We start from the raw sequence: 9,842 nt of genomic DNA on the forward strand, positions 1-9,842 counted from the left end.
TCATCCCTTCCTCACCCTCCTCTGCACACACCCGAGCAGGGAGTCCCCGGGTGGGCACTCGTGTCCTGCGGGATGCCCACAGCCATCTCACGTGCTGCCCTGTGCCCACTTCTTCTTGAAGAGAGACCCAGGTGTTGGAAACTCTGTCCCTGCCCCATCAGCCCTGTGTGTGCTGGCAAGGGGGAAGACACACCCATCCTCCCCTGCCTGGACATGAGTTTTGCTGTGACTGCTGCTCCGGAGGATAAAAGCAACTCCCCACTCACCATCTGGGTCCTCCCTGAGCTCCAAAACAACCCGACCTGAGCACGTGGGGTGACCCGGGTAGCAAAAGCTGTTTCTCCACCCCATCAACCCCAAAGCAGCAGCAGCCAAGGCCACCATGTGCCAGGACCTCGTGGGTGGCACGAGCAGGCAGGGATGGGTTCGCGCCTCAGCTGGCAGCGGGCACGGCCCAGCCCCAGGCTCAGCCCCAGCCCCAGGCTCAGCCCTGCAGCGAGCTGAGCCCAGCTTTGCTGCCCTAATTAGAAACAGCCAAATTAATCGGTGAGCTGCTTTTCCATCACAGCCTCTCCAGCTCTGAGAAGAGCCTGTGTTGTTCTGCACTGACCTGAAACGATTTGTCAGCGGTCAGTGCAGCCGTGGCAGGGACGGTGTCTGCTCCCATTATGGCTTTCCCTTCTGATCTGAGCTTGGGCTCCCTGTTTGTTTTTCCCAGAGAAAAAGGGGTTTTGTTTGTGTTTCTCCTTCAGCAGGAGGAGATTTTCCAAAGGAGCAGTCACTTTGAATCAAAGTCTCTCCCTTCCCAGTGAGCCGCTGTGGTTTTGGGGAGATTTTGCCTGTTTCTTTTTGAACTTCTCCAGGATGTGACTTGGGTGAAGAGGGGTGTGGGGTCACCACCCTCGGCTCTGCTCCGTGGGACAGTGGGGGCAGATGTGAGGGGACAAACTGCTGTGTGATGCATTATTGCCCATCAGCTGAACTCCTGCCTTGTGACAGATCCAGGGAAGCGGCTTCAGGGTCTTCCTCCCTACACTTCAACCTGGAGCCGTGACAGCTCGGGCTGTGGCTGAGTGTTTGTCACCACAAACAGGGCAGCTGGAGTTGGGAGCCTCTTTGTGTTCTCAGCAGAGGCTCAGTCCTCGGCTTTGATGGGGAGACTGGGAGGACAGGTGGGGGTCTCCCAGGTAACAAGTGATGGGACAAGAGGAAACCACCTCAAGGTGTACCAGGGGAGGCTTAGATTGTATCCAAGGGTATCGAGGTGGCAATCCCTCTGTCCATCCAGCCACTCACTGGGAATGGGGATGGTGAGTAGGGCACAGATCAACACTGAGCAGAGGTGGGATGTCAGACAGAGCCTGGGACTGCCCCTGTCCTGCAGCATTTCCTAGTGGGGAACTGCACCAATGTGATTGTCACTCTGCTGAAAGAGCAAAAAAGACACAGGGATCTGCTTTGGGATGGTCACGGAACCTTCAGCGAAGGGCGAGGTGGCCTCTTTGGGGCATGTGAGGGCTGCTCAGCGTGGTTTCCTTGCTCAGATCTGCATCAAATGAGCTCAGGGATGTTTTTTTTAAAGCAGTCTGGGGTATTACACTCCATCACAGCACCCAGTGCTGGCCCTTTGCGGGGGGAGCCCAGGGTTGCTCCGTCCCAGAGCGATGCTCACAGTCTCGACAGCAGAGCTGCATCTTCCCCTTCTCCTCCGTGAGCTGCCACCCTCTGGGGAAGGCACTGGGAAGATTCCTGCAGCAGAGAGGAAGCACCAGCCCCGGATTCGTGTTTGAAGAACGAGTTCGATGCACGTTGTGTGATTTGGGGAATTGCAGTGGGGGGAGGACGGTGGAGGAAATGGCAGCTCGGAATATTGGGGGTAAAATAACATCAATAACGAAGAGAGCAAGAGAGAAATCAGGCAGGGCTGCCCGTCAGCTTGCTGATTTAAGATTCACTTTGAAAACCTATTCCCCTTCAGGGGAAACACGTGCCTGCCCCGCCGGCAGCCGACCAGCGCTGCTCCGGAGGAGGCGTCTGGGAGGGAAGGGGAGGATTGCGGGAGCTGCCGCTGTATTTACAGCAAAGCGGAGTTTGGCGGTGCTGAATCGCTCGGGGAGGAGAGCAGGGACGGCAGTTTCTGCTCCCACTGCACCTCGATAAAGGGAGTGCCGGGCTGCGGGTGGCTCAAGGCTTTGTGCCGGGAGCGTGGCCGAGGCTTTGGCTCGGGGTGGTCATGGGGAAGGGGCTGCAGCGATTCCCGGGGAGAGAATTGCCCTCAGTGCAGGAATCCAGGCACATCCCTCTGGGAAGAGCTTCAAAGGCTCGCCCGCCTTAAATACCTTTCCTCCTTGTGGCCTCTGCTTTGCATTTTCATTTTTCAAACACCTCATAATCACACTAATTAATACATTCTGGGATAATTCTTCCAGGCTTCCATCAAATTTAAATCAGCGTTTATTAGCATATTGCCGTGTCTGTGGTGTTTGTCCAAGTCCAGCATAACCTTGTGCTTCATTATGAACCCAAAAACGAGCTGGAGAGCAGCGAGCTGCCGTCAGGTGGCCAGCCTTTATTTTCCTCCCAGATCATTAGAGCCCTTTTTGGTGCCACGGTAGCATCTTGCAGCACTGTGCCCACACTCAGCTGCAGCCAACCCGTTCATAGTCCATGTTCATCCCCAAGGAATTTTGTTGGAGCTGAATTTGGCAAGGCCAGCGCTGTCTCAGCATCTGGTTCATGCCACCAGCTCTTCCTGGTGCACTGTCTCCTGGAGTGAGCAAGTCCATCCCACCCTGGTGCAAGGGCTGGGTGCCCCTTCCCCAGCCACATCCTACTTCCTGAAGGTGACACCGTGGGATAAGGAGAGACTGGTTAATGCTGTTTGAAATCGTTCTTTGCTGCCAGAAGGGGTAATTTTGCCCTTTGATCCTGCTCTCTTCTTGCCTCCCCTTCCCTTGTGCAGCAAGAGTGATGGGGTGAGCTGGGGATGGGACAGGATGGGCACACGGGTGGTTTTTACTCCCCAAGCCCATCTATTGGAGCACACAGGAGCTCACATCCCCTTCTGCTCCATCCTTGTGAAGGCGGGGGGAGAAGGAGGGTCTCTGGAGGGGGTCAAGTCCATCAGACACGAGATGGGAGGCTGCATCCCCCTCCCTCCTGCCTGTCATCTCTCAAAGGAGGAAAGTCGATTTTTATTCCCTTTGACAGGCAGATTTCTGTGGCTGGGGAGGTGAGAAGGTTTGGAGGGTTTACTACGTGAATGACTCGAGATTTTGGCCTTTACTGGGGTCAAAAGCCCCCCTGCCCTGTCCTGTCCCTCCTGCCCACTGAGAGGCACAGAGAAAGTGCAACCTGGGTAATGATAGAGGCTTAAGGATCTTTTTGACACATTAACTGATGTTCCCCGGGGAAATTCCCGCTGCAGAGCAAAGCCATCCGTCCCTCCCCTCCCCGCTCCCCCTTCCCATTGCTCCCGGCGATGGGAATAGCCGTGATCGATCCCCAGTGTCAGCGCCGGCCCCGCTCGCCGGGGCAGGTCAGGCCCCTGTGCCCCCAGCGCCGGCCGGGGTGCGGCGGAAAAGTCAAACAGATCCCCGTCACAGCCATTAATCCTGATTAGAGGTGCCAGGGCGGGTCGGAGCAAAACCACCCCGGCTCATCTCGGCTGTCAAACCCACGTCCTGCAGGGCCGAGCCCCTCCATGCCCCACGTCGGGCTGGGGGCATCAGGTGTAGCCCCCAGGGAAGGGGCAGGGACAAGGCAGGGAGGGTGGAAAGAAACGGGCAGGGGGTGTGCAGAAGCCTTTTTTTTTTTTTCAAAGGCAACACAGATATTGGAGTTGTGCCCTTGCTGGGACAGCTGCTGTCTCCCCTCTCCCTTTCTATCCCAACAGCAGCAGCTCCAGAACCACCATCACCTTTCACAGAGTGCTGGAGAAGCCTCCAGAAGAGCCAGGAGACAGCACAGGCGGCAGCACCGCACCGGGATTAACACTATCCCTAAATTTTTTTTTCAGCGACGGGCTGTTTGCATTGAAAAATCTCAGAGACTTTTGCCTCTGGCTAACACATTTGCTCTGAAAACATTCCCAAAATATTCGGGGGAGGGGGGGGGGGGGGTGTTTCCCAGCTGCCTGGCCATTTAGAAGGGCAAAAAAATGATCAAATTCCACTGGCTGCTCAGTGCATGAGACTCTGCTGCTGCATTAGCTGTATCAGCCTGGAAAATGTATCCTTCAATCAGTTTAAGCCTCTAGGCTTGATGTAATTTTACTGCTGCCTTCTCTCTAAGGTACTTTTACGGCTGCTATCTCTAAGTATTTACAGACGGGGAGAGCACCAAAGTGAGAAGAGACTTTGCTCAATTTTCCCCGACATGGGTGGCAGCTCAAGGGTTGGCAGACAGGGCTTTCCCCCTCGTGATTTGCAGGGACCCGCAGTGAGACCCATCCTGCTCACTGTCACGGGCAAGGAGCCTGTTTAAACACCAGCAAAACCTCCAGCCTCGGCAGGAACTGTGGCATTTACTGGTCCTTAAATCCTCCCATCCTTAGTCTTCCTTCTGGGAACTCTGGCTGCGGGTGCAGCTCCTTACGAGGATGCTCTCTGGTCTCTGCTACCCCTTCTACCCCTCCAATCCTCTCTTTAAGGTCCAGCATCAGGTTCTGGGGAGGAAAAAACCCACCCTGGAGATGAGGGAAACTACAAATCAGGTTGTGATGCTGCACGAGGAGGCAGGTGCCTGCCCACGCTGAGAACTCCCTGAACACGCTGCCGGCTTCCTGTCAGTCTATAACCGAGTTAGATCTTAACCCAAGTGCAGAATAAGCACCAGAGTTAGGCGTGCGCTTAATTTGAAGTCCTCGAGACAAAAAGGACCTGCTTAAAGTTAAGCATGCGCTAAACTGCTCTTCGAGGTGAGCCAAGTTTGCTGAATCCAGCCCTGCAGCGAGCTTTTCAAATAGAGCTAATTGCACATTGTGTGTAATGGGCAAGTTCTCGCCTCCAAAATCACCAACAATTAATTATTGGGGAGGTTCTTTAGCAGCTGCATAATAGACACCGGCAGTGCTCTGCAGTGGTCCCCGTTCCTGCTACATTTGCAAGGGTGGTGGCATTTTGCTCACTAGACATAATAAGTGGTCTATTAAAGCAGGACGGGGCTCTGTTTTAGGTACCTGATCCATCTTCCACTGGAGTGTGTCAGAGTGGGACCCACAGCCAGAAACCCAAAGGGGACCAGAGCAGGGAGAGTAGAGTGATGGGACCCCTCGCCATGAGACCGCTGGCCTGCCCCGCTCCCCGTTTGTCCTGCTCCATGCAAAGGAGGTGGTTTCTGCATCATTTCTGCTTGTCTGGTTCTTCTCCCCACGGCCAGTTCACGCACAGGGGCGTCCCTGCTGTCCCTGCTCTGTGCACACCCCAACAGAAGCATCATCATCATCATCAACATCATCATCAACATCATCATCATCATCATCATCATCATCATCATCAACATCATCATCATCATCCCTCTCCTCCATCACTTCTCATGGACTCTGGTTGGCACATCCAGCAGTGTCCTGTGTCTGAGGCCAGTGTTGCATCTGGGGATGCTCAGGCAGGAGGGATGTAGCCGAGCCAAAGTGTCCCACCTGGGGGCTGCAATGACAGACAAAGCCTTGACTCCTGAGGACATTCATCCACACTCACTTTTAAACTGAACCCCATGAATCAGCTAATCCCTGATCTGAGGGTCCTGAACTCCATCCAGCTTCTCTTCCCTTGGATTAAACCCATCCCAAATACACCCCATGCCCATACAAGACTCTCTAAATGCTTTTTATAACCTATTTTTTATCCCGCCCTGCCAATGGAAAGTTAATTTACCCACACAACCCCAGAACTACCACAACCTTCTCCAGCACCTTCTCCTGGGTTTTGACATGTTTCAGCCAGTTTTCCCTCTTCCAGTCATTTTAAAACAGCCTTTATTGAAAAGCTCCAGATTTGGGAGGCAGAGACAGGAAGTGACCGTGGAGAGCAACAGAAAACTCGTGCTGTGATTTTGTAGGTGCCCTTTCATCCCGCCCCAGGAAGGCAGGAGGGATGCCCTCCAAAGGGATTTGTTTTCCTGCCGGGTGGGGCAAAGCCCATCTGTCCATCCCTTCATCCTTTGCATCTCAATTTAGCCAAGGCTGAGGCAGGGCCACTTGTTGCCCTGACCATGCAGATGAAGGTAGGGTTGTTACTGTAGTAAATGAAATTCATTAATCAAGAGGGAGAGAAAATCCTGAAGGGAAGAGAGCTCATTCATCCACTCACTGACGTGTCCAGTGGTGCTTTTGTTTGCCTGCATCTTCATTGTGTCGTGTCTCACACAGGCAGAAATTTCAGGACTGAGCCGAGTTGGAAATTCCAGCAGAAGAAAGACAAAAATCCCCCCTCCCCACCTCCCTTTGCATCCTCCAAACTGGGGAGGTTGCTAAGTGACAGCATTTCTGCTCTCACTAACTCACTGTGAGAACCTGAGCACTTAAAAGCAAGAAAATGGCTATTTAAGGACATTATAACTCATGTTCTTCAGCAGCGACCAACAGGCTGTTTGTTCTTGGAGGAATGGGGGTATTTTCACCCAGGAATTAAATTTGGAGGGGATGAGTAATGGCTTTGATGGGAATTTGGCCTTGTCTGCACCGTGTCTGCACACGGGCTGGAGGTGGAGTGTGTGCAGGGACCCACGGGTGGGGTTTAGCCCCGTTCGTGGCTGCAGAGCCCAATGGGCAGAGCTTGGCAGGACCACACACCCATGCTCTGTTTCCCTGCTCTGTGTGGGAAATCCAGGACCTCACTCTAGGAGTTCTGGGAGTCCAGCACTGTGGATCCTGTCCCAGGCACGGTGCTGAAGAGTTGATCCCAATTTTACTTAAAAGGGGAGCGAGAGGAGCTCACTCGGCCCTTTACAAGCCTGGCTTTATCCAGACACGTTCCCAAATGGATCAGGCAGACCCTGTATCCCACACTGCAGCTCTGGTGCCCATCACCAGCAGCAGAGCTGAAGACAAGCAGCCTGGCCCTTCCCTCTCCTCGCTGCCAACCAGCTCCATTTATTTTTTTTATTCCGCTGTTGTTGGGATTGCTATTCTGTGATCCCATTTAAAATCATTGATTTACCACAGAGTCCTCAATAAGCAATTTGGAGCAATTGAAGCTGTTATCTTGCTATAGATCACATGCTGCTGGGAGTGGGGGGAAAGGGGGAAGGAGAGGGAAAAATAAGAAAGAAAAATGGCTGGAGCTCCCCACAGCCATCCTGCATTGCATTCCACATCTCTGAGCCCCAGGGAGGTCTGGAGGGGGTCTGCATGTCGTGGTCCAGGATTGAGAAGAGGGTCTTTGCTGTCTTTATTAGGATTTATCCTGGATTTACCAGCTTGGGCTGGGACCCAGGGGCTTTGTGGGGTGGGCAGGCATGGCACCTGCAGAGCCCTCAGGATAGGGGAGACCTGAGGCAGGTCCTGAGGGTCAGAACTTAGGAATGAGCTGGATTTTTCCACCATTGATCAGCAACAACCACAATCACGGACATGGGCACTTGTGGGAAGTGTCACACAGCCCCTGTGCACCAGTGCTGGAAGTTCTTTTTCAACTCGGGTTCATAAATTTCTCCTCTCTCTGCTGGGGAGGAAGGTTTGCAGCCCTGGATGTCACCTCCCTTCCAGGATAGCTTTGCCTCCTGCGTTTTCTGCCACGTTCTTTGGAAAAACACCTTTTTTTTCTTTTTTTTTGAAACACTGTGGGTTTTCAAGGGAAAGGAGAAGGAAATCCCAACCTGATTACAGGGCAGGTTTGCCATCTCTGCATCAGTGAGCTTTGAAACAAAACACTCCCCAGCCACATCAGGCAAATAGCAATTGGCAGGGCCATTGAGGGGGAGGATAAAACATTCCAACACTGGGATGAGGGCTGTAGTTTTTAGCAGTAGGTTTCCAGTACCTTCATAACCCACCTGGAAAGGAGCTCAGGTCCTCAGAGTCAGAAATGCCCAAACCCAAAAGCACAAAGAAGGTGGGTTTTAGAATACCTGTATTTTCTCAACCACAGCCATTAGCTGGAATCAAATCATAAGAGCCCAGGGAAGCTGCCCCAGAGACTCTTTGCTTCCACACTAATGGATGGAGAACTCCCTCCTGATCATAACCTACAGCACAAAGCCTAAATACAAAATCAGGTAATAGAGAGAGGGCCTGGCAAATGTGTGCACTGCAGTGATTTGAAACAAATTGTGAACGTTTTGAGTGTGGAGAGAAAAATAAACTGGTTATAAAACAGCTACCTGAGAGCCCTGGTAATGACAGCTTTAAAAACACACTAATGAAATGATTCAACTGCTTTCAAGAGGATTTGGGAGCTGCTGTTTGGGGGCAGAGATGTTCAGAAGGGTGCCTGTGCCCTGTTTGCATTCACAGTGTACAGACCCCTCAAAGTGATGCTGTCAGCTGTGCTGGAACCAGAAATTATGTTTCTTGGTGAAATGGCACTGGACTTGTTGCTGCTGCTCCCAGAAAGCCCTGGTTTGTCTCTCTCACACCTCCAGTGCTTTCTGCTTGGCCTGGCTGAAGTGGACATGACCTGTGGTGCTTTTCACGAGGGCTCTTCCCACCCCAGCACACACTGCCAGGCTGGGTGGGTACCCACAGCAGTGCCTGGTGTGATCCCAGCCCGTGGAGAGGGCCCAACAAAACCCAACAAAGTGCCCCAAGGAAATACCTCAAGCTTGCAAGTTGTAAAGGTCCCCAAATGCCCAGTTTTTCTGGGGGCGGGGAGAGGAAGAACTCAGTGACAAGGTTGTTACATCATGAGCCAGGACAGGCAGCTTTCCCCAGGCTGCAGGACCCTGAGCTACCTCCCTCCTCACCAGCTGAGAGCCCAAATCCTTGAAACCTCCTCCAGATGGGATCATTTCCATGCTGAAGGGCTTCATTCTGCCTTCAGGGATGCTGCTCCATCCTCCCTCTGCCAAGCACCCCAGGGCCATGCTCCTGCACACACACACCCCAGCTCCCCTCCAGCTTTTTCCAGAGGCATTTTGGCACCTCCAGCTGTTGGTAGAGCTGAGCCAAGGCCAACCCCTCCAGAGAATCTCCACACGCTCAATATCTCCTTCTCAACAATGCCAACAACAGATTTATTTGGGCTTTTTCTTCCTTCTGGTTCTGGAGTGGTTCAGAAGGAAAAAAAAAATCACTTTCCAGAGACATCATCTGTGCTCTTTCTCTATTCCAGTCAGAATCAAAAGGGCTTGGGTTGATTTCCAGCTTTTTAAGGCAAAAAATAAATAAATGCAATCAAAGGACGTGTCAGGGGGGAAGAAACCTCAGATCAAAAGATTGAAGCCGCTTATGGCAAGCCAAGAAAACGTGTCAAAAGGAAATATTTTTTATTTTTGAATGTGTTTTTTCTGTCCTTTTTCTTCTGGAGTGTCTTGGTGTTTCAGCCACGAACGATCGGGTTAAACAGGGACAAATCCAAGGGGCTCGGAGCAAACTCCCAGGATGCAAAAATGCCCATTGCAACAGCCAAGGTGATGCTTCCCCAGCCCCAGCAGCATCTCTGCCACTGCCCAGTTTTGGGCATCACTCCCTGGAAGCAATAACACTTTGGGGTTTGAATGTCACCAGGGTGAGCAGCATCCAGGGATCTTCAACTGATACAGGGCAGGGTTAGATGGGATATTGGGAAGAAATTCTTCCCTGTGAGGGTGGGGAGGCCCTGGCACAGGTTGCCCAGAGAAGCTGTGGATGCCCCATCCCTGGAAGTGTTCAAGGATAGATTGGAGCAACCTGGAACAGTGGAAGG

This window comes from Pseudopipra pipra, chromosome 21 (assembly GCF_036250125.1).
Source record: "Pseudopipra pipra isolate bDixPip1 chromosome 21, bDixPip1.hap1, whole genome shotgun sequence".
NCBI lineage: Eukaryota > Metazoa > Chordata > Aves > Passeriformes > Pipridae > Pseudopipra > Pseudopipra pipra.